This window comes from Panthera onca, chromosome C2 (genome assembly GCF_046562875.1).
Source record: "Panthera onca isolate mPanOnc1 chromosome C2, mPanOnc1 haplotype 2, whole genome shotgun sequence".
In the NCBI taxonomy this organism is placed as follows: domain Eukaryota; kingdom Metazoa; phylum Chordata; class Mammalia; order Carnivora; family Felidae; genus Panthera; species Panthera onca.
In genome coordinates, this window is record NC_138347.1 from 41,694,385 (window position 1) to 41,720,171 (window position 25,787).

Below are 25,787 nucleotides of genomic sequence, written 5' to 3' on the forward strand. Positions count from 1 at the left end.
TTGTCCTGCTTCCTCCTCCTTGTGTTGTAGCCTGGGATATCTGAAGGCAGTAAGATGTTACATTGTAGTGTTAATCCGATCTATTTACCTTTTCTTGAGGATCACTGTTTTTGTTCCCTGATATTCAGTGATTTAAAAACTACTCTTTCATATTTTTTTTTGTTCCTTGTTTTGTTTTTTCTTCTAATAAATCCAGTCCCTGGTATTCTATCTTGGTCAGGAGTTAAGGATTGAGTTTTGTTATGTATTAGTCTCTTAAAATAGTTATTTGTATTTTAAAATTAAGTATCAGAGGTATTGAGGAAGTCATAAAAGCTTATAAAATAATGTCTGCTACAGATGCTTAAAATGAATAAAAAGTATGGGGTGTAGGTCAGTTAAATATTATAGAACAAATTAAAACAGTATATAATTAGCCACTAACTGGTTTGTAAACACAAGAGTTCAACATTGTAAGAATTTGCTGAGGATTATGCATTTAGAGACTCCTACATAGACAAAGTATAGTGTTGGTAAATTTTCTGAGGCTGGTCTATTCATTTGGAGAAAATCTTTCCATGTAGGTAAACACCGCCTATTAGAAGTGTGTTGTGATAAATGATTAAAGAAGAGATAATTTTAAGTAAAAGGGTAGTAAAAGATGATAATATGTTTGAAAAAGTATATAAATTCTAGTTTTTAGAAACTTTGAGTTTGTTACTTTGTATAAAGGCAGCAATAAACAATTAAAATTGTGGAACAAGTTTATAATAGGATGCTCACATTTTGAACAAGAATAATCAGGATGAAGTGACAGGGAAACAAATATTAGAGAAAATAGTAAGAAACTTATACCTATCTAAACAAAATTAATAGGTTGGTTGTATGGATGAAAAGAAAAGACAGGAAAAGGATTACATATAAATTGGCAGTGGTTGGTGATTGATGATTGCATGCAGGAAAGAAAAAGAGGAAAATTTCTAAGATAACTGACATTTAGATAAAAGAGCATAATGAAACTATCAACAGAAAGTGAAACATCAGCAGAGCTTAGTGTGGAAAGCTAAAACTAAAATGGACCAAAGAAAAGTAATCATAGTAGAATAAAATAATAATAAATAGAAATACTTATTAAATGTACAATATGTGCAGGCACTATGCAAAATTCTGTACCTGGACTATCTCATTCAATCATCACAGCATGGTTATAAGCTTTATGAGTGTCTGCAATTTACAAATGAGGATATTGATCTGAGACTTATGCTCAAGGTGATAGCAAGAAGTGGCAGGGTCAGGATTTGAATCTCAATATATCCAGCTCCAGAACCTGGTTTCTTATTATCAGTAATTGCCATTAAAATGGTGTAGGCATAGCTTTAAAGAAAATATTTTGTGCAGGAGTCTGGCTAACACTGTATGCCAAACAGTAAAATATAATTGATTTGCGAAATATCTAGCCTTAAATAACAATTCTGATAGCACTATGTAGCAACTACTCTCATAGTTTTGCCTACCGACATTCTGAGAAGGTATGACAACCGAAATAACTACAGGTTTCTGTATCACTTACATCAGTTTTTCTTTTTTGGACATAAGATTATTTTATTTTTGTTGTCACATTATGTTTTCCCCTAAGCCCAACAAAGAAATAATTTAAAACAGTAGTGCTAGTATTTACCAGGACTTGAACCACAATAGATTTATGCCTTGGATAATTGTGATTACTTCATTTTGTTTATTGTGTAGCTACTCAGTAAATCTTCTAATTGACAGGAACTATTAAAGTCTCAAGACCAAGATGTCTTGTCTTTCCCCCATTGGATGATATTCTTTCTATCAGGAAGGTAGTATTTATTCCAACTCATTTATTTTTCTGTAATAGAAGCGGTAAAAGGAACATCAATATAAACTATTCTTGGAACTCATTTAACGTTATCAATATATGTAAAGTTAGATGTACTGACAAAACTGCATACTCAGGGATACAAGCTAAGAAGCAAAGAGAAAATGGTAGGACTGAAATACTTAATACATACTGTGTGTCCAGACACCATGCTAAACAGTTTTGTTCAGATGATCTCATTTAATACTTTCAACAATTATCTCCATTGTCTGAAGTTTGCCCTGTGTCACTCAGGTAATAAGATTTGGAGCCAGATTTCAACCTTCACTGACTTCAGAGCTCAGGTTTTTAGCCGCAATGTCGCACTGCTCTGTCCTAAGATATACTGAGTCAATATAGTGTCTGCCATTTATTTTAATAAAGGAAATCCTGTGTGGCAAAGCCAATTCCTTAAAAGTGAAATGTCTCAAAACGTATAGCCTAAGTCTTCTTACCACACTGCCATACCTGTTCTCCAGAGACTTCTGAGTATCTTTCTGCTCCTTCACTTTTAAGTTATGTTATATGTGAGACCTGTTTATAAAGTAGTGTGTCTGATCCTTCTGTGAAGGTACCAAGTCATACCTTCAGAACCTATGACCCATTCTTTAAATAAATGCAATAGCAACACATTTTGATTCCTTCCCCCACCCCCAGATAAATTGAACTTCTTGCCTAAGCTGAATTTTCATAGTTGTTAAGAATTATCCAGAGTCAAACCTGGTGGGTAAAATGAATTACCAAATAAGAAAGGCCATTTAGGGATAAAAAGAAAAGAAAAGAAGAAAATGAATCATGGATTTAAAACACTTAGGAAAAATTTCTCATGTGGCTCATAAAATGTCTCTTGTGACAATGTCAAAAAAGAGTTTTCAAAAATGTTTTGAGTTTCAGCTGCATTGTAGGGTAAATGTTCAGTCTTCTCAATTTTCCACTTTTAAGCTGCCACGATTATTTGGAGTGATATATTGTGAGATATTTTTGATAGAAACATTTGATAATGTCACTTTTAGTAATAAAACATATCTTCAGTCTTAAAAGAGATTTTACTGAGCTTACTTTGAACAAAGACTAGCACATTACCACACACAAGGGATTAATAAATGTCACTCTCAGTAATAAAATTGGGTTTCATATTAATTAAACCGAGTCATAGGATATCTTGATTTACATATTTAAATATTTTCATCTCCCCATGCTTGTGGGTGTTTGTTATGGATTCAGCAACTATATTCAAGGAATAGTTACAGTCATGTAAATCCTAATGCATTTCAGTAAATATAAATTGTGTAAATTGAGAGTTAAGTGTAAAATGCCACAGGATACTTATTTAGAGTTGAAATTATAATCTTTTCCACAAATTTCCATGAATGAGGATATATTTTTTTTTCCTAAGAAGCTCAACATAACAGAACATACCCTGGATTGTTAATCTAGGATATTATATTGGTGTTGATAAGCTCTATAAGAATAAGTGTATGATGTATTAGAACACATCGGGGGTGTAAGGAACTGAAACAAAATGTGATGTGGCTGTTTTGTGAACATTGATCTTTTTAACTTTGGGTGTATTCAAAACTCTGACTACTTCACCACTTTAGAAAAACTTTACTTACACCAATGAAAGAATCTTGTCTGGACAATTTAAACAAACAAACAAACAAACAAATAAATAAATACATAAAACACATGTCATGTTAGGGAATGCCATTGCCTCAGCTTTTTCATTTTATTTTCCAACCTATAAAATCCCCAAAGTTGCGTCATCTGTAATTAAAAGAGCAATCTATTTAGTCCTTACTCTAAAGTCAATCATATTCATGCTGTCACATAATTTTAAATTGTAGTACTGAATAAAATCCTTCCATACGATGACACCATTTTTCCTCCTTCTAATTCCTTTGCCTGCTATTGATCATCTTTTTATCTACTTTATAAAAGCCTCTCTTTATACTCTATTCTAGTTGATATAATGGAACAAAAGGGATCCTAACGTTTAGCTTGCTTTGTGGGAGGTACAAAAGCCTTTTATTCCATATCCGTTTGAGGAGTTTGACTCTATGCTAACTCAGTACAAGTTGAGAATAAGGCACTGAGTAGGTGGGAATGATTAGAGAATTGCAGTCAGAAGCAAAGTGGTGAAAGATGTTGTGTGGGAATGAAGAATACCATATGGGATTCATTTCATGTGTATATCATGGCTGCTTATTTTTCTAATATCCTTCTCCCCACATGTTTTAAGATATCTGCAAATCTTCAGAATGTCTTTATGTTCTCTGAATTTAGAGCCATAGTGGTTCCCTACTTGCTTAATCCTCTCCTAAAGTATAGCTCCTTATTATTGATCTTCTATATAGGTCTCTCATTCTAAAGGACATTAGAATTTCAAAAACAATATCGTATGGTCCAAGAACAGTATTTATGACAGGATTATGTAAAGTAGCATTTGAACTTATTCTTTTCCCCTTCCTTTTTTTCAAACTGTATCTTGACTTTTAAAATAATGTTGACTGATGGTGTTTACCCCGCACATGTTTTATCTCTGTTTTTTCCATTCGTGATACCTATAGCTGCTCTTTTCTGTCTCTGTTCACTGTTGTCTTCAAAAGCTTCTTTCCCGTGCCAGTTTTTAAAAACCTTTTCTCTTTAATTCAAAAGGATGATCTTAAAATAAACCTTAATATCTGGAAAAGAGGAAGAAAGAAAGCAAGGAAGGGAAAAGGAAGAAAGGAAAAGGTGAAAGGAAAGAAGAAAGCCAGGGCAGGAGAGAGATAAGGAGGGGATAATTTATTACATTGGAACTCGTTGTCATGCATTCTTGTTACTCCTATATATATGTCTATAAATATCAGTTCCTTTACAAAAATGTGAAGGAGACAAGTTAGTCCACATTAAAAATGATACTTGAGAGATATTTTGATTATTGGGGAACATTTCAAACAGATAGCCATCTCGTGTTGTTTTTATTAGTCTCTGTAATATATTCAGGAGACTAAAAATAAAGCCAACTATTTTTTTATGGTCTGAAAAAAAAATAGACTTCTTACACCAGGAAGAAAAACAAAAAGTTTAGTGCAGAAAACTTTTGCCACTCGCAGATAGTTCAGATAGGCCTTTGTGTAACTCTGTGCTTTTTTGTCTAAAGTCACCAAGGGGAGTTCGAACTTGCTGTCTCTTTATGTATTTCACTAAATGAGAGCTGACGCAGAACTGCTTTTCTTCTCTGTGCCTAGTTTCAAACCGTTGAACACCTTTATTTTCTTTTACACTGACAATCTGTTGAAACTCACAACTAAGACAACTTCCAGTTCCCGTAGTAACCATAGAACCTGCTTTGCTACTCACTTGGATGTAAATGTAAAGGTGGTTGGATCTTTGGATCAAGCCGCGGCTTTTGATAAAATTTCCCTCACCAGCACTTCACCAGACTTAGTCTGTTAGCGACAAACTCCCCACTTCCTGTCTAGTCCAGTGTGGGCTGTATTTTTGAGGTCTGATTTTAGCCCCTGTTACCCTTCTACCATCTCTTCTTAAGACAGACACGAGGATGTTTTCAAATTGGCCAGTTCATTTTCCCCTCTGCCCGTACCCTCCATGGATTCCCCATTTATTTAAGATAGAAGCCAGAATTCTTATACTGGCTTTGATTTCCATACATAATTTGACTTTCGGGGCTCATCTCCCCCATCAGTTCCACCGCGCTGGACACACTGGACTCCCTAAAGTTCCTGAACTATATCCTCATCCTAGGGCCCTTGTCCTGGCTGGTTTTAGTCCAGGAAAAGTTTTTCTAGGTATCTGCATGAGAAACGTCCTTACCTCCATGAAGTATTTGCTCACATCCATGACAAGCTGACTGCTCTATTTAAATATTCCTCTCACACGCTTCTTAACTTTCTTAACTTCCCATATTATTTTTTTTCATTTTAATTACTGTTGTATCTAACAGAAAACATAATATACATATTCATTATATTCCTGACTTATTGTCTGTTTCCTTTCTCTCTCTCCCCTTTCCTTCCCTGCCGTTCAGTGCACACTACAATGTCAACTCCGAGAGGGCAGGGTTATTTGTTTTGTTTCCTGATGAATCTTAAGCACCTTGAAAAGTTCATGGAACACTGTTACCACTCAATAAATATTTGATGAATTTATGACTGTAAGTGTTTCCAAAAGTGTCATCAGGTTAATGAGCATCCTACTTTGAGGTTGATCTTCTCTAGTCACATGTTTAAAACTTTTTGAAAATTTCATTTCTCGGGGTGCCTGGCTGTCTCAGTCAGTTAAGTGTCTGACTTCGGCTCAGGTCACAGTTAGTGCGTTTGAGCCCTGCATCAGGCTCTGTGCTGTGCTGACAGCTCAGAGCCTGGAGCCTGCTCTGGATTCCGTGTCTCCTTTTCTCTCTGCCCCTTGTCCTCTCACACTCTGTCTCTCTCTGTCTCTCAAAAATAAACAAACATTAAAAATTTTTAAAGGAAATTTAAAAAATGAAAATTTCATTTCTGACTATTTAAAACTGCATTGCTTAACAAGTTTAATATAGAGCATCCCTCTCTTTTGCATCCGGAATCATTTTTATTTATTTTACTTTTTGTATTTAAGTTTTTTTTAATGTTTAATTTTTTTGAGGGAGAGAAACAACGTGAGCAGGAGAGGCACAGAGTGAGAGGGAGACACAGAATCTGCAACAGGTTCCAGCCTCTGAGCTGTCAGCAGAGTGGGACAGGGGGCTCAAACTCTTGTGAGATCATGACCTGAGCTGAAGTCAGATGCTTAACCGAATGAGCCACCCACATGCCCCAGGAATCATTTTTAGTTTAAGAACTATCCCATATCCCATATATACTTGCAATACTTCCCATTTTCTCACACCTTTTTTTTTGTTTGTTTTATTATCTTTTTTTTTCTTACTGTGTTAATCATCTTCCCATTCTGAATATCTATTTTAGTCCTCTCTGTGATTTTATAATTTTCAACATAATGAGCTGTTTAGCACAGCACATAAACATTGCTATAGTTTAAAAGAAGAAGTAAAGGCTAAGAAAAGTATTACTTTGAATGACAGATTATACCACCTATTAATAGAGGATAAATTTGACATGTTGTAATTCTAGTTTTATTCTGTGAAAATTTGTAAATAATTTTAAAGTTTGTAAGTACAGACCATTCCTTTTTGAACCCATCACATAAGGTAGAGGAAAGAATATTAGATTGATATTTAGAAAATCATAAATAAATATTTCCCAATGTTACTACTTTCTCATTGTGTAACATGAATAGGCCACTTCACATTTCTGCAACCTACTCTTTAATATCTGTTTACTTTTGAAATTCACTCATTCTACTATATATTTGGGATTCTTGATTGTTAGATGGGAAACTATAATGTGTCTTTACTGACCTTAGTGTTTGCACCGTTGTCCATGCTGATCATATCAACTCTTTGGCTGCTCCCACTTTCAGATCTGTGCTTTCCTGGATTTGCCTCCTTTCTCCTCACAATGTATGTTCAATCGGATTGGTTCACTCTATTTTACAGTGCAGAGAATAAAACTTTGTGAAAACAACTTGCTTTTGTTATTCTAACAAGTTAGCAATAAAGTACCAAGTTAAATACCATGTAGAACAAAAGTAATTTTTCATGGAAACCTGTATTTCCTAAAAGGGGAACCATGGATGCAAAAATAAGAGACTACTATGATGTGGAGTTATTACTGCTACAGTCATTTGGTACCTTGGCAGATATAGCTGTACAATAGTCCTTGTCATTGTCCTCACCATCACCCTCATCGTCACCAGTATTCTTTATGTACTTACTCTGTTTTAGGAGATATTCTAAGCATTCTACAGTTAATAGTGATTAATCTCAATAATCACAGTATGAGAGAGGTAGTGGTTTGGTCCCCATTATACAGGTGAAAACTGGAGGCACAAAGAGGTTAAGTCATCTGTTTAAGGTGACAGAATTTATAAACGGCGAAGCCAAAATTCTAACTGAAGTGTTCAAACACATTTTTCTCAATTACTTTTTTATTTTTATTTTATTTTATCATATCCATTGGACTCTAGGCAGAGTATTTAAGTCACCTCATGACAATTAACTCTATTGAAATTATAATGAAAGCAGAAGTTGAGGTTGTTAGATGACACCATGAATATTTGTGGTTACCATAGACTTCATGTTAGCGCTGGCTTTCAGAAAATTTAATTTTCCTACTTCAACCATCTTAACAAAGTATTCCAGAAAGTACTTAAGTGACCATATTAAAGTTCTAAATGACAAATTATAGTGGAATTTTGGGTTAGACCTCTGGGAAACAAAGATATGGGCTGTATAATGGCAGTAAAATTAATGTTATAAAATTCAGGTCTGATAGATTATCAGACTGGCTTTTCCAGGTCGGTTCACCTAAGCTCAGTCTAGCCATTCATTCATAGCAAATTGTGAGTAATCCTCAGAAAAGCCCCGTGGGTTTGCGTCTGTTTGGTCCTGACTATGCTGTGGTTTGGCTAGGCTGAAAGCTGAGAGTAGAGATCCGAGTTGTCCATACTTGTCAGGTGATACTTGCCAACTGTGAAATTTGTCCTTTTCAATTTGATCCAATCCTTTCTCGATGAAGCACTTTCAAGGGCTTCTTTGGTTAGGAATAAAGAAAACTTCAAATTTGAAAAATTCTCATATTAAGGTATTTGTTTGTTCCTCTCACATTTCAAAACATTAGACCTATATTTGTAACTTCAAATTTAAAGAACAGTAGTTTGACATTATATTTTGTATTAACGTCTGTGCACTAGTGTAAGTGACTACATTTTCGTAGGTGTCAGGAAGTTTGACAAATTTCAGTTTTCCTGATGCATAGATTTTTAAAGTGTCTTCTCTATGTTTACATTGTACCTGAGATTGTTTAAACCTAGAGACACTAAAATCACCATCATCATCTCCATCATCATCATCATCATAATTATCATCATCTAGCATAATCATGGAAAAACAAAAAATCCTAAAATTATCTTGAATGTTTCTAGAAGGGGAACATTCTTGACCAGTTTTGGGGTAGCCTTGGGGTTTTCAAGTGCAGAATCTTAGCACACACACAAAAAACAAAACAAAACAAAACAAAACAAAAACTAATGATGACCAAAGAAAACAAAACCACCAAATAAAGTATTAGAAATTTAAATATTGTGATGGACTATAGCATCTAGCAGTTATTGGAATTTAAGAGTGACTCCACAGAATGCAATCATTAAAAACGTCGATTGCCTGAATCATCCAATGAAGTCTTGGTAATTCTTAAATATTATTAGCCCCATTTAAGCAACCACCAAGTATTTGTTGAGTATGCATTATATGTTTGGTCTTGAGTTAAACTGTGTGAAATGTATTAAGAAAGATAATATAGCGTTAAATCACTTTTATCCAAGATCTAACTGCACAACGGTAAAGAAAAAGACCTACACGTGAAAAGTATTAGATAACAAAACTACATATAAGTAAAGGTAAAGTACATGGTACAGTTTGTAAATACAACATTCCATATGTATATGTATATATATGTATACATATACATAAATATATATACACACATACACTGTATATGTGTACGTGTGTATATACATATATAGAGAGAGACTTAGTGATGAATATATACTACAAAAAAAGAAAGAGCAAAAGAAGTTTGAGAAAGGGCATCAGTGTTATCTAGGATCATCAAACATGAGAAGTAAGCAGAAGCTTAATAGAGGAAGCTTGCTATGACCTGGAGTAGAGGGAGGGACACGCAATGGAGAAAATGTGGAGCCCTGATGCAGGAAGCAACTGAGAATGTTGAAGTGAAGGTTAAACTAAAAGTCCTAACTGAAATAGTAGAAAACAGGTAGGAATAAGTGAGAAGGGAACCAATTATTTATCGACTATAGTTAAGGAGTGATGTTTGAACTTTGCCGGTAATTTGCAACTATAGATTTTGAGCTGAGAAGTGACGTTCAACTCAGCAAACATTATGAAGCACACCTTGGTTATAGTTGGCTGCAGGTGGTAAGAGTGAGGTATTGAGATTTGCAGAGTGGTGAAGAGGTTTGTGTAAAAGGAGCTAGGAATAATGATCTGAATGCAACTCAGTAATTCTGTGTCAATAATAATAGTTAATTAAGAAGTTTAATATTGTGGGGTGCCTGGATGGCTCAGTCAGTTAAGTATCTGATTCTTGATTTCAGCTCAGGTCATGATCTCATGGTTTGTGGCATCGAGCCCGACGTCAGGTTCTGTGCTGAGAGTGTGGAGCCTGCTTAGGATTCTCTGTCTCCCTCTGTCTCTGCCCCTCCCCTGTGCATATGTGTTCTCTCTATATATCTCAAAATAAATAAATAAACATTTTTAAACAAAGAAGGTTAATATTGAATGCATATGTGAAACAGATTAAGTGGCAAAGGCAATGGGTTAAGGAAGATATTCAATCTTTTTTTGAATACCTTTTCATATGAATGATCACCGGTCCCTAATCACTATATTTAGGAGGCAAACAGAAAAATTCTTAGAAATATTTGAGAAGTTGGAGAGTAAAAAGACAGTAAAATACTTGAGAAAATTCTTAGAAATTTTTGAGATATTAGTAAAAAAAAAAAGATGTCTCAACATTGTAGACTGCAAGAAAGTAAAGAAGAAGCCCCTTGAGGTTTGACAATTGAAGGACTGATCTTGCCTTTTATCCCAATTGTTCCCATTAAATTGGTAAAAGTTGGAGAGTTAATGGGCATAAGAAAGTAGAAACAGGAGAGGATACCCTTTCCATAACTGTTTTGGAAACAAAATTAATAGTTACTTCAGCATGGAGAAGGGGACTATGAGAGGATATTCTTTTGTTTGTTTTGGTCAGAAAAGGAGCGTCTTGAGCTCATCTATAAACCATTGGAGGAGAGGCTAATGAATATGAGCAATCATAATTGGTAATATCTAACATGGGTGACGTTGTGAGAATCACATGCAGGTGGAGGGAGTATGAGAGAGAGAAGTACTAATTGTTAGTGTTAGACTCTCAAAGTCATGAGGTTTTTTTGGTGAAGAGCGCCACACATTTCCGGCCTCCTGCCTTGCACATGTACATACACACACACATGCACACACACAGAGCCCCACATCTGTCTGGGCCTTTAATAACCTATTGCTCGTATTCAGAGCACTAATCCTGTAGCTTAGTCTTTACTGTTAAGGTTATTTTAATTCATTTATTTGATAGCCTTCAAATAAGAACACTCAGTTTTAGTGCCAAGCCTGGGTTTCCTGTGTCAACAGGAATTTAAGTCAGACTTCTAAATGTTTTTAGTAAGTAACCGAATACAGACTTACAGGCCTTGAGAGATATTTGGGTCCATCCTTCCTGTCTTCTTTCTACACGGTAAAATACCTCCATACACACAAATATTCTGTTTCACATCACTCTCAAATCCCGTGGTTTTTGTCACTATAAGTTCCACATCTTGTGTATTAAATAAAGCTCAGCAAAACTGGACTCATTACTTCAGAATGAAGATTCTTATAGCAAGTCACATCTCTGATGGAAAACCCACAGGGTGATCTTCACAAGCCTTAAATTCTCTGTTCTAAGTAGAAAGTGGCACAATTTCTAAAATGTCCACAGACTGTCTCACAGTAGAGTTTTTAATGAGCTGATATCTGTACAACCCGTTGAGCAGTTCAAACCAGGGTTCTTTATATTTATAGCAGATCTATAAAAGTAAAGGACAAGTAAGTAGAAAAGCATATTAGATCATGAGGGCACTAATTTTAAGGGATAGGAAAAATATAGAATATAATAACTTTAAAGAAAAAGTAAAAATTGAAGAGACTCTCACAATTATCTCTATAAATGCACAGAATAATGTCAGACTGCTTTGGGAAAATTATGAAATGCTTTCATAAAAAAGTCTTAGTGTTCAATAGTGTTTCTAAGCTGTATAATTTTATTGATAAATAACTTAACTTAAAAGCACTTTGGGGAGATGTAGTTTAGCTTAAATTATTTTAGTTCCTCCATTTCTTGATATAAACTATCTTTTTTTTTGCATTTTTTTCATATTCTGGATCTTACCGCAATATCCAAAAACCTTACTTATTCACCTCTCCAAAAGGCAGGAGCACATTCTGCTAAGTAAAACACCTATTAATTAATAATGAACTCCTGGAAATCAGTAAATAAAATAAATCTCCCAGCAATGCATCACTGTTAAGACTTGTTAGCTGTTTGAATATAAGACCTAGATTATCTAGTTGGACTGCTGATGTGTTAATAAATATATTAAGTATCAACATAGTAAAAAGCAAATTTTAGTGTTTTGGAGATATCTTAGCCTGTCATTGTTTTGTTTGTTTTGTTTTATAAGCATAGAGATTAGCAGCACAGTCTTTAAAACAAAACGCCTGGATTCTTATCCATTTCCTGGCTAGTTATTTCACTTATCTATACTTGGTTTTATCCCCTTTATCATGGAGCTCATAATGATACTGATATAAAGGATTATAGTGAAAATTAAATAAAATGTCAGGAAGATACCTGACAAAGAGTAAGTATTCTATGAATGATCATTCCTGTTATTTAATAGTTTCTCTCTTTTTTTCTTTTAATGAGAAAATACATAATGACCCTCCCGATGTAGAAAAAAAAGGAAAGAAAGAAAAAGGAAAAGTGTATTTCAGATTCTGGATTGCAAAGAGAAAAAAATATAAAATGAAAGAATTTAACTTCAACACATTTTCCTTTGTTCCCCTAACTGTTAACCTTGACAAAGGAGTGCTGACATTTTGGAGAAATGGACTTTATGGTGAATATTACCTTTTCTTTGTTCTTACTTTTGGCATTTTACCGTGTCAACCAACAATCTAAGTGAAACCATGCAAACATTGGTGTCCAAAATGGAACGAAAGGTGATATTGGGATTTGAGTAACAGAGACAGATTTTAAAATTCTGCATTTTGTTTCCATGTGTATCATTCACTTAGGCTGGAAAGAAACAAATCATAATCATAATTGAGTCAAGGCATTTTCAGAATTTTCAGATGTGCTCAAGTTCAATGTTCTCTTTAGTGCCAGCCAAAAGACCCGATGGATTTAGGAGAATCATGGTCCAAGCCATTAAGTGTCTCTTAAAATTCATGTTTATTGTTCTGATTTAGTGAATATGGATTGTCTTTCTTCACCAAATGCCAACTCTGGAATTGTTTATTATCTACTTTATTAATACTTCCAAAAGGTTCTTTGACCTCAGAGTATTCTTCCTTGGCACAGGCACTTGTATTTTCAACACTTCATCGCTGGCAGTGCAACTTAGAACATTTCCCATGTAATGTCTGAAAATATTCTGGGACTTGTTGTCAGATGTGGAATTGGCAAGAATAGTGAAGAGTGGCTTTGGGGATGGTACAACTTAGGCACAATTTTGTGGAAAAAAAGAGGGACAGAGAGACACGAAAAATGAAAAGAAAATCCTTAAAGTAAATTAAAGGACAATGAAAGTTTTAGAAGTGGAAGTGTGAAATCTGTGTGGCTTTTCACAGTCTTGGCACCTCACTTCCTGTGGTCAGCCAATTCCTCCACAAAGGTTTTTTTGGTTTACTTGTTTCAGGCCTTTGGTCACATATATTTCTGACCTGTGGTAACAACAAAGTCAACATGTAATGTGGTGTCAGCATCTTATGTGGCGTCCTCCGCTGCCCTCCCAAGTCATAGAGATAAAGGCTGTGTGCACGCTGAAAGGCCAGGGCTGTGTGGAGGGCACTGTCCATTTCGTGCAGAAAAAAAAAATGGGCCTGTTGTGGCATCAGGAGCCATTACAGGATTGACCAAAGGCGAGTATGGATTCCACGTCCATCAACCTGCAGGTAACTCACAAGGCTACACCAGTGCAGGTCCTCACTTTGATCCTCTGTTAAAAAAAAAACATGGTGAACCAAAGGATCAGGAGAGAAGTGTTAGGGACCTGGGTAATGTGATTTCTGGCAAAGATGGCGGGGCCAGTGTGTCTATGGAAGTTTCTCTGACTGCACTGTCAGGAGACCATTCCGTCACTGGCCACACCGTGGAGGTCCGTGAAAAACCAGATGGCTTGGGCAAAGGTGGAAGTGAAGAAAGTACACAAACAGGAAACGCTGGCCATCATTTAGCTTGCAGTGCAGTTGGGATCTCCAAGTAAATATTCCCTGTATTCCCTAGAACATCGTCTGAGTCCTAGTAACTCATACGTTATCTTGCTAGTTGTAGAAATTTAACTTGAAAAACATTAAACACTGTAACCCTAAAAGTGTAATTTTTGTGACTTTTTAATTGCTTTAGGTACCTGTAATGAGAACTGATTTATGATCACTTAGAAGATCTGTATAATCTTATAAAACTCAGACTCAGTTAAAAATATCTCTTTCAATGACCTCTGTACTTTACCAGACTTAATAATCATATATGGACGTTAAAAAGTAATTGTCTGAATTTCTTTACTTCTCAGTCAAGCCCGCAATAAACAAATACACCATATGGCACTGTATTTTGAACGTATTAAAGTATCTAAATTGAGACTCTAAGAAAAAAATCACCATGTAAACTCTTTGCTGAAGGACTTACGATAAGGCTTATAATAATGCTCATCATGTCTATTTATTAATAAGTCTCACAAATCCTAAGAAAACTTCTAAGAAATTGGAGATGGTGTATTTTAGAGACAACCTAAAATGTGAAAGTTCATTCACAGTTACACAATAACTTGTTTTTAAATTTTTTTAATGTTTTATTTATTTTTGAGAGAAAGAAACAGCGCGAGCAGGGGAGGGGCAGAGAGAGAGCGAGGGTTAGAGAGAGAGGGAGACACAGAATCCGAAGCAGGCTTCAGTCTCTGAGCTGTCAATGCAGAGCCCTAGGCAGAGCTCGAACTCACGAACCGAGAGATCACGATCTTAGCTGAAGCTGGACGCTTAACTGACTGAGCCACCCAGGTGCCTCCACAATAACTTGTTTTTATAGAGTCCTTAGGGTTTTCTGTATAAACAATCATGTAGTCTGTGAATAAAAACAGTTTTAAGTATTCATTTCTAAATTTACATTTCTCCTTTAAATTTTACCAATATGTGTTTTATGTTTCTCTGTTATATTTTTAGATTCAGGTACATTTATAAGTGTATTTTCTTCCCACCGTGTTGATGTTGTTTTATGTCTCTCCTTATTTCTAATAACATTGATTTCCTTTAAGTTTGTTTTGTCTGATGTTCATATAGCTACTCCAATTCTCTCATGCTATTATTTGCATGCTGTATCTTCTTCTGTCTTTTCACTTCCAACTTATTTTTGATTTTGAATTTAAAGTGTATGTTTTATAGATAGTATATAATCGAATCTTGCTTCTCTGACCCAATTTCACGGACTCTGCCATATGTGTGGAGTGTTTCATTCTTTCATGTTTAATGTAAAAGTTAATACGTTTGGCTCTAGGTGTGCCGTTTGCTACTTCTTTTCTGTTTCTCTGAGTGCTTTTTCTTTCCCCTTCTGTTTCTCCTTTAATCTTTTCTGGTTCTGTTATACCATGATTTTGATACAACAATTCATTTACGCATCATTTTGATTCTTCTCTTAACTTTTAAATCACACTTCTTTGTGTTACTTTTTTGGTGGTTTTTAATGATTTCTACATCTCTAACTTATCAAAATCTACTTCAAGTTGATAGTAAATTGCCTCTGGTAAAATATAGGAAGTTTTTATGAGCATAGCTTTCCCCTCCCCCTGCTGTTGTCGTCATATGTATTATATACGTCTTATAATCAAATATAAGACGAATGTTTAACCACTGATGTGACTTCTAAATAACTTAAGAAAAGAGACAGTATATTAGTGATTAGTACCAGAAGGGAAAAAAAGTAAAAGTTACGAGACTTGCACTCTGTTATCTTTGTTATTCCAGCTTCTAAATACCACATGTTTTTGTTCAGAGTTGCCATCAGTAAGATAAAATAACATGTCTTATCATGGGAAGTATATAATTTTTGTAAAGCAAACTATTCTTGTAAGAATTCCACAATTTTTGTGATTCTATGGTGCAAACTTAGAATTGAAATAATTATAATATTAATTTGATATTGTACATACAGAGAGAGACAAACACAAACTCTAAGCATTAGCATTTTATATTGCTTTACATTTTACTAAGCCCTTCAACATGCCTTTCTCCATTTGGTTATGTTTGAGGGATCTACTGTTACAGAATTATTACACATGAGTTAAATATGTCCTGATAGGTCAATTTTTTTTGCCACAGATTATGTAGTCAAATTTCAAATTTGGTCAAATTATGTCACTAATTTCACCATGAGATTATCACCACAGGGTCAAATCAATTTTTTGATCCTCCGTAAAAAGCTTCTTTTCTAATTTTTAAAGTCGTTTCTAACCTACATTTTTTGTGTTGTTTTGTTTTGTTTTGTGACACTGAAAGCATAGGACTAAATTTTTCTATAAACTAACGGGCCATGAGCATTACATGGGGATGAATAAGATACTTTGTTCAAACAATGGGAGAACTCTAATATAGCGTGGATCAATGTGATGCAATGCAAAGCAGTTTATAATGTGCTTATCAAAGATCCAAAGCACACTGACTATAGAGTGAAAGCTCGTGGAAATAAATTATGAAAGGATACAAATAAAGACACACATTTTCATGACTGTGCCTCATTTCCAGAGCCCGGTGATAGTCTTGCTGTTCTCAGCATGCTACTCAACGATGACCTCATCGGTAATGTAAGATGCATTCAGCTATCTGGCACCTAGATGGCAGCCTGCAAACTATAAACACAGTGCCTTCAAATGGACCATAAAGCCTGACTAAAATCTACAAATTAGTAATAGAAATACCTGTTACATCATCACATCATTTGGGTCCATCTAGCAAATTACTCCCTGATGTTTATATTTGAACAAAAAATGTGTGTGTGTGTGTGTGACACATGTGAACATGTGTACAAAACTTATTTTATTTTATGTTTGTTAAAATGTACCATTTTATCACAGGCATGTATGCCAACAGGAAAATGGACTTGAGAAGGACAGTGTTGGGGAGCATGCTTTGATTGTGTCACTCATACTATGTAATGAGACATTTGGAACAAGAACCATAGTTGATAACCCAGTGAACAAGAACAATTCAGTGCACCTCCCGGAATTAATAAAAGCTTTTTGGTCTTGTGGATAATAGTCACTCACACAAATGTGTTACCATTGATCTGTTTTGGCAGTGACATTAAATCTTGTTTTAGGAGACGCTTCCCTAAGGTTGGATGAATATTGCTATCTTTCGATTCAGGATGCTTAAAACCTGGGAAGAGAATTTTCTAAACAAACAAACAAACAAAACAGGAGACAGTGTTATCTTCTTAACCATGTAAGCTTTAGCAGTTCAGGCAGAGGTCCTTCTCTTCAGGCCTTGCACTGGCTTTGCCTCACAGATAGCTTCATGGAAAGAAGCGAGTGAGACTCAAACTAAGATGGCCGGTGCTAGCACATTTAATTATGGTGGATGAAGCATGGTCTCAGATAAAGATTTATTCTCATTTTAGAACTTCATATTCTAGTTGACATTATTCCTTAAGAATACAAATCTGGGATACAGGTTCCCTGAATTATCTGCAAACATTATCGTAAGAAAAACGTGCCCACTGAGGTGTTTGTCAGTCAAGAGCCAGCTTGAGTGGGGTATCTGTCAACCCAGATATAGAAGCAGGGAAAATGGATGAGTCATATTTTTGCACCCACTGGAAATACCTTTCTGATTCTTAATATAAATATAAAAAGTATTCCTTGAAAGGATGCACACTGAAAGAGAAGCCCTCTTATAACCTACTCCTTACTGGAGAGCATTGTGAGGAAGAAAGTGTTTGTCAGTATTAACTCTTTCAAACCCTATAGCTTGGCACAAAAATAAACACAGGAGGAGAAAATCATCCTGAATTATGGATGTTTTGTCCTATTTTCATGGCACCAGGTGGGAGTGTTAACACTTAATCAGTCTCTCTGGCATTATTTCCCGTCCATATTGCCAACTTTATCACCGTGAAAGATGCTTTGATCCTCTTCTGTGGTGTCAAGAACAACAGGCCACAGCATCAATGACATTCTAATCAGTGGGGCATCATTTCACATTACTTGTGATCAGATATGATATTTCACTAATGCGTTTTGACAACATGTGGCCACAATACATGGGTCTCTCTTTCTCTCGGTATAGACATATGTGTGTAGATACATACACCGATATATATATGATATATATGATATATGTATATATCATATATATCATATATATATAAAATCTTAAAATAGAGATTAACCGCAAAGCACTTTTTTTCTCACCGTTTTAGATTTTGAAGGCAGAAATAGTCTCTTTAAAAATATGCTACAGCTTTCACCTTAAGAGTGCCTAATGTGCTCTTACAGAAAATGAACCACATCCATAGATTTGGGGCACACTTTATAGTCACATATGTTAAAACAATGCCCTGACTGAAATGCTAAGAATTGAAAAATGCTAACATTGTCTGTAAGTACCGGTTGTGAAGTATAACTGTAAAATAATAATAAAAGCTCCTTTCTAGGAGCTCCTGCTCTATGTTAACACTTCACGAATGGTCTTTCCAGTGTTCACAACTCTCTGAGGCAGACAATCTGTATTCAGTATGCACCTGTGGAGGGATAACTTTGAGCGATCACTCAGAAGGCAACCAAGCCCTGATTCTCCCAGAAATTCTCCACCATCTGCATGCACTTTCTACTGCTATTCAAGGCCACCCTCTCTCCCTTTTTAAAATCAACTTATCCAAATATGACATTATTCCTAAATTAGGAAAATTATAAAAATAAAAATTGGGGGCAGTAATTATAAGAAAATTTTGCAATGTGATACAAAACGATGGGAACAGAAAGATTGAAATAATTTAAAACATCACCACAATTAGATTTTTTTTCTTTGGAGTTGCCCTTTTTTTTTCTTTGTTTACTGTTTAATAATCAGTTAGGAAAGCTAGGAGGTATAGCATACAGTGTTTTCAACTAGCAGAGAAGAAAAGAAAGAACTGATAAATATTAATGCGTTGTAGATCCACGACAGATTTGGAGCACAGGAAAATTTCACATCTAGGTATATTTGAATCAGGCTCTGTATTGCCGAAGAGCAGGGCGTTACTGACAAATGAGGGTGGGAAAGGATGTGTGTAAAGAGATAGTTGAAGAAAAATAACAAAATTTTCTTAAAAAGTAACAACTTGCCTACTAGTTCCAAAAAAACCAGTCCTAACTATATATCATGATAAAATATATCTTGATATACATTGACCTGTAAGGTCAGAACTATGAGATATTCTGGATAGAAAACAATTTTTGCATTAGAATATCAAAAGAATGTTAAGGCTTCCACATTTCCCCTACAAAAATGACACAGCTTTTATTTCTAATAGTGCAAACTATTAATATGAATGTATTCTATCTACTCAATATGTAAGACAGACTAGACATTTTCCTTAGATTATTTTTACAGTTAAAAAAAGAACATTTTGTATCAGACCAAAAATAATTCAAACAGATGAGGTAATGCATTCTTTTGCATCACTTCTACATAAGCAATACTCTTTGAGGTTTCTAAGTGGCTTAAAAGGCGATTTTATAGGTTGAAATATTGTCCTTCCTAGTTTTATGGCCAGAGCAAAACAGTACTTGTCTGGAATGCATATAATATTGCACACGGGGTTAATTAGGTTAGGGATGAATTAATTTGTAACAATTTCCGTTATTTGACAGGCATCAATAATATAGTATATTACTTGCATTCCAGACATCAGCATACTGCCATGACCCAGTCAGATTCAATTTGGGAAAATCTTGGATCATATGAATATTTTATTATTGATTTTTTGTAACATCATATTTTACAATCAGGCTTGGTTATAGAACACCATAATAACTTGAGGAGATATTTTAGAAAGCTATACTGTTGATGAATGGAAACCATGCTTTCTGGAGTGAAATGGAAACCTACTCTTCTCTCCTTGAAATGAGATGTTAAGGTATAATATTGTACCTTATTAACATCTATTAAAAATAGTTATTTTCTAAGCAATTTCCCCATCCTTTGATTGGATGTTTTTGTTATGGGGGAGGGCTGGGATATGATGATAGTTTGTATAACTTGGTTATCTTGGCTTCTTTTCAAACCCCTTCTGTTTCAGACTATTTCAGTTGAGTAATTTGACTTTTACTAAAAATCCCTCCATGCATCCAGGCCCTCATTCCTTTGCACAAAATGATCAGATAAAATCTCTGACTTTGCACATACATGATGAAATGGCAGGCTAGCTTGATAAAGAAAGGATATGTTGTTCGTTCCTATGGTTAATTGCATTGTATCTCCAAACAAGAGCTTACATGCATCAAAAACCTAATTGTAGAACTTTTAGTTATGGAGGTGCCAAGCTGTATGTACTTACAATGTGTGAAGATGCAAAAATGACACAACTAGAGAATGACAGAGTTATGAAGCACAAGTTAATTTAAACAGTTTTGTGGAATCAGAATTACACACACACACACACACACACACACACACACACACACCCCTCCACAAGGAAATAACAAATGTCACTGTTCCTCAGGTTAAAGGTCTGATAGCTCAATCCACTCTTCCTCAGTTCTCACACTTTTCATATTTCATTCAGAATATTTTATTCTTGCCCATGCTTTTGTTGAAATTATTGACCCTAATACTCATGTATCCCATTCATCGCTCCCTATGTTTCCTTCCCAGTATCATTTACTCTTTCCAGGTTCCAAAAAGTAGGCAGTTTTCCAAGCAAGCAAAGGGAAAATAGAGAGAGAGAGAGAGAGAGAGAGAGAGAGAGAGAAGCCAAGGAACAGACTCAACAATAGAGAACAAACTGATGGTTACCAGAGGGGAGGTGTAGGGGGTGGGGGTGGGGGGATAGGGGAAATTGGTTATGGGGATTGAGGAGTGTTGTCATGATGAACACCAGGTGATGTATGGAAATGTTGAATCCCTGTAATTTAGACCTGAAACTTATGTATTACTCTGTGTGTTAACTCTACTGGAATTAAAATAAAATAAAATATAAAATAATAAAATAAAATGAAATGAAATGAAATAAAATAAAATAAAATAAAATAAAATAAAATAAAATAAAAACAAGCAAAAAACAAAATGTTGGCAGTTTTATAAATTTCTATTCATAAGTGTAATTTCTCTCTTTCTTCAATTATTTTTTTCCGTGTAGACTCTAAGAGCTTTGGTTAGAGAGACTGAGAGTGGAAGTGGGGGCGGGAGAGGGATCAGGAGGGGAGCCCATACTGTGACATGATATGTGTGCTGGCCACCCAAAATGCACACACACACATACGCATACACATATGTGTGCCTGTATTAGAGTTACTTTGTCTCAATACGTGTTAACTACCAACTTTGTATCAAGCAGTGTTAGGATATCTAATACACAAAGCTATATGGGACATAATTCCTCCTCTCAATGAATTTCCAATGTAATAGGGCTGAGAGCCCCACAGAGAGATAATGAGAACATAACATACTGAGATTGAAGCATACTCAGGTGTTAAAATTGCCAGCAGAAAAAAACCACATAGTTAGTAAACCAGTCAGGATCATGAAAAAACTAAAACTGGAAGAGGCTAAGCACAGTGGTGCCACCCATCAGAACTCTGGCCAGAGGAGGGGCCTTGCCCCAGACCTGTCCTGTCAGGAGACAGCCTGATCCTTTGTGAAAATGGGGGCCTCAGATTGCACAAAATGATGCCATGAAATGTTGAAATAGCTTCTCTCTCTTTTAATGCTAAACAACCATGTGAATTCCCTATAAAGATAAGCAGGTTGTCAGTAGAGGCTCATGGGGTAACAGATTGCTCTTAATATGCTGCCTATAAATATCTGTAGAAACAAATTTGAAATCGCGTCTTAGGTTTGAATGCTTGGGTGGCTCAGTCAGTTAAGTGTCCAAGTCTTGATTTCAGCTCAGGTCATGATCTCAGGGTTTCTGTCAGTGCAGAGCCTGCTTGGGATTCTGTCTCTCTGTTCCTCCTCTGCTTGTGCTCTCTCTCTCTCTCTCTCTCTCTCTCTCACTCGCTCTCAAAATAAAATATGAAAAATAAAATAGTCTTAGGTTTATTTCTAAAATAATGGTGTACATGATATGCATATAAAATATTTATAAATAAGATTTTTCTGTTTATATAAAAAAATGTATGTACTTAAGCAATGACTATGTTCCAAATATTCAGAATTCTAAGCACTAGAAATTTCTAACATTGAAAATTTTGCATAATTCTAAGAAGGGTAACTTATTGTTTTATTTGCATTGTTATACTACATGTCTTATTAGTAATACTGTACCTAGAAGAATGACAGGCATACGTGCATGTACCTAGAATTCAAATAGAAAATAATGGGGGAAACCAGATGCAAATGCCAACTCCCTGCTGTTATCCTCCCACGACTCCCTAGCCTTTCACTTCATCTGGTGCAGCAGCATTTCTGTGGCCTCCAGCTGTGGTCAGAATAGTGTTCATCTCATGCTATTCCCTAGTGTCCCAAAGGTGTTTAATTTTCAAGTTATCGTTGACACAGAGGAATAGAAATTCAGCAAATGAAAGAGTAACTTGAGATAAGAAACTAAAGGTGACTACAGGGATATTATCTTTGCTTTAGGGGAAACATATTTTCCAATGTAATCATTGAACCATCTTGTGTCATCTTCTAATCCTGGGAGACCAATGCTAAATAGATGAGGAAGTCTATTTATTCTAGGATATGGGATTTTAAATAAAAGAATCCTGTGATTTTTTTTTAAGCCATGGAGCTACATGGCAAGGGTTTTTTAATCCTTGTTTAAACTTAATTATATGCTTATTTAAGATCTTAATTACCAAAAATTAGTTTTAGGTTACCAACAGTGAATATAGAGATACAACATCACAAAAAGTATCTTCAAGTCTTTTACAACTTCTGAAAAATCATCAATGGAATGTGCAAATGTGTTACTATTGACTAAAAAGATACTTTATTCATGTGATGATGAAGTAACAACCTATCTATATGAATAAATGCTATAAATTTCTCTATAAAGTAAAATTAAAAAGGAATTTCTAAAATAGAATCAACATCCTACTAGCTATTAAAAAGTCAATCCTGTACCCATAGTAATCGTTAGAGGAAAGAATGATGGATAATATAAATTCGGGAGAGCTGGGTTTTTTGTTTTGTTTTGTTTTGTTTTGTTTTCTGTTTCTCCATGAGGAAATTCCTACCACTAGTTTGTCATGTTAGACTGTTCCCAGAGTTCAGAATGGTAACATGCATGTAGAGTAAAATGTTATCAAAACCATATGCATCCCAGGTTAAACTGACTTGGGAAAAATTTGCTAGTTGCTCAAAGTTCTAGGCTGTGAGCATAATGGAAGCAACAGGTAAGCTCAAGGAAGACTTGGTGTCAAGGTCTTGTCTATGACCTTCTGAGGCTGGGCTCTGGGACAAGTTCGCTCAACATAAGATAGCACCTAGCTGGATAGGTCCAGTCAGGACTAAAACACAGGTCTATTGCCTCTCAGTCGGAGGCTGCTGTTCCTCCTACATCAAAGGATAGAGTTGAACATGGAAGCTGCACTTATATTTCAAACTAAAATGATGGTACGTTAAAATATTTAAATATTAGGGGCGCCTGGGTGGCGCAGTCGGTTAAGCGGCCGACTTCAGCCAGGTCACGATCTCGCGGTCCGTGAGTTCGAGCCCCGCGTCAGGCTCTGAGCCCCGCGTCAGGCGCTGGGCTGATGGCTCGGAGCCTGGAGCCTGTTTCCGATTCTGTGTCTCCCTCTCTCTCTCTGCCCCTCCCCCGTTCATGCTCTGTCTCTCTCTGTCCCAAAAATAAATAAAAAACGTTGGAAAAAATATTTAAATATTAAAATAAATGAAAATAGTTTCTGCTCTGAGGAGTGTTCTGAAACCACTTTATTAATTCAGCGGTTCTTTTCAAGGTCTGCTCTTCCTTTAGAAGTGCCAGAATATCCTACTTATTTGTTGATTGCTTGTGAGTCTGTGGAATGTTTAATTTATTACCAAGTGTGATTAAACAGAAAGGTTAGAGATAAACAGAAGGGAGTACAATAGAGCCTTGAAAACCAGTTTGGACAAAGGAGCAGGCTTTGAAGTATAAATAAATTACTGTATATAAAATGGTATCTTTAAATATTGAATTAATAAATGTTTTTACATAAGTAGACTTCATGTTGCGCTACTTTTGAAAAATCAAAAGAATGAGAAAGATGAGTTAAAAGAGCATTCTGTAAATGGTAGTAAGATTCTTGAAAGGATATTGTTTCCAAAGCTGAGCTGCTGCTTCTATTTAGATGTATAAACATATCGGCTTCTTAAATCTATAATACCTTATACAATGTGAGACTGAAATATTCTATCTCTAAGGTTTCAATTACCATAGACTTAAGTCTATAATTTTGGTAGAATTATATAAATTTTGGCATGAACTATTTAAATGAATCTCCTTTATTGGAAAAGTCTATTGGGAAAAAAAAAAAAGAAAACAAGCAATAACTGTACAAAAAAAAAAAAAAAAACCAGTACATACTTATCTTATTCAGGAGAGTTTCCTATTTGGCACCAAGGAATTATTCAAGTATCCATTGGGTCTTTAGAAATAAGTCTGTGATCACCTAAAAGAGCTGCCAATTATTGCCATATGTGAATGTGGTTTTTGTAATCTGGACACCTGTCCCCTAGGATTTGGACTAATAGCTCTAGCCTTTTACTTCTCATTAACTGTCAGAAAAGCTATCAGACAGGGGAGATATTGGTCAGTGCCAACATGATACAGATTTGGACAAGTGGCTGAAAGTTACAAAGCTCAGTATCACCTTAGCAAGAGTCTGTACTTATGGAGAAATAAGACTCAGGAAAACGAATGAATTTCAAAGTCAGATTAATTTTGGAGCTCAGTAAAATAAAGATCCTTCAAGAAGTGAGGACAAGATGTGGAGGGAAGTCAGCCAAGTTTGTGTTTGCTAGTGCATATGGCAGCCAAAAAAATAAAAATAAAAATAAAACTGCCAGTATTGGGGGTGGGAAAAATGCATCTGAATAAAGAAGCAAAAAGGCTTTGAGCTACAAATTGGAGGTAATCATTTCAGTTTCCTCTGGGGGGACCCATTCTGTGTTGGTCCTTCCACCCGTAAATACAAAGATTTCAAAGGAGGATAAAGTTATTAGTAGCATGTAATGAGATGGACTGACATATCCACAAAGAACCAAGGGCAAAACATTGCTCTGGTTTGTCTATGTTAAATATAAGTTGTGTAGATATAAGATATCTATGGAAATCTCCAGTGTCACAAAGTGGTAGTTGGAAATATTGGGTAGAGAAAAGGGCTGGTCGAATAACTATCAGTAATGTACTTGGACAAGAGGATGCTCTTTTGTGAAATATTTTTGTGAACCCTCTTAAAAAATACAGTTTTAATGGAGAAGGATATTGCAATAATATTTTAAGGAGAAACAAATGCCTAATATATCTCAAAAGTAGAAAATTAGGAAAAGGCAAATGTGGTTTAATGTTGTTCAAATACACTGAGAAATCTGTTGATTCATGTCATAGATTTTAGAAATGTTTGGGTACATCATGAATGTTTAAATATGTATATAAATATATATTAATATTTACTAATTTCTAATATGTACTTGAAACTTGCTATACTCTCGTTTAATTCTTATAAAATCCTGGTAGGATTCTTTTACTGTCCCCATTTTATAGATACAGAGAAACTGATATGAAGAGGCTTTGTACCTTGTTCAGTTATATAGGTAGTAAGTGATAGAGTC

General features: G+C 35.3%; 1 protein-coding gene and 1 pseudogene across 3 annotated transcripts in view; both read left to right on the forward strand.

Annotated features, from left to right (window-relative positions):
• EPHA3 (EPH receptor A3) overlaps positions 1–25,787 on the forward strand; it is a 360,076-nt gene that overhangs the window by 180,392 nt on the left and 153,897 nt on the right. The window lies entirely within an intron of this gene.
• LOC132683821 (superoxide dismutase [Cu-Zn] pseudogene) lies at positions 13,533–14,047 on the forward strand (annotated as a pseudogene).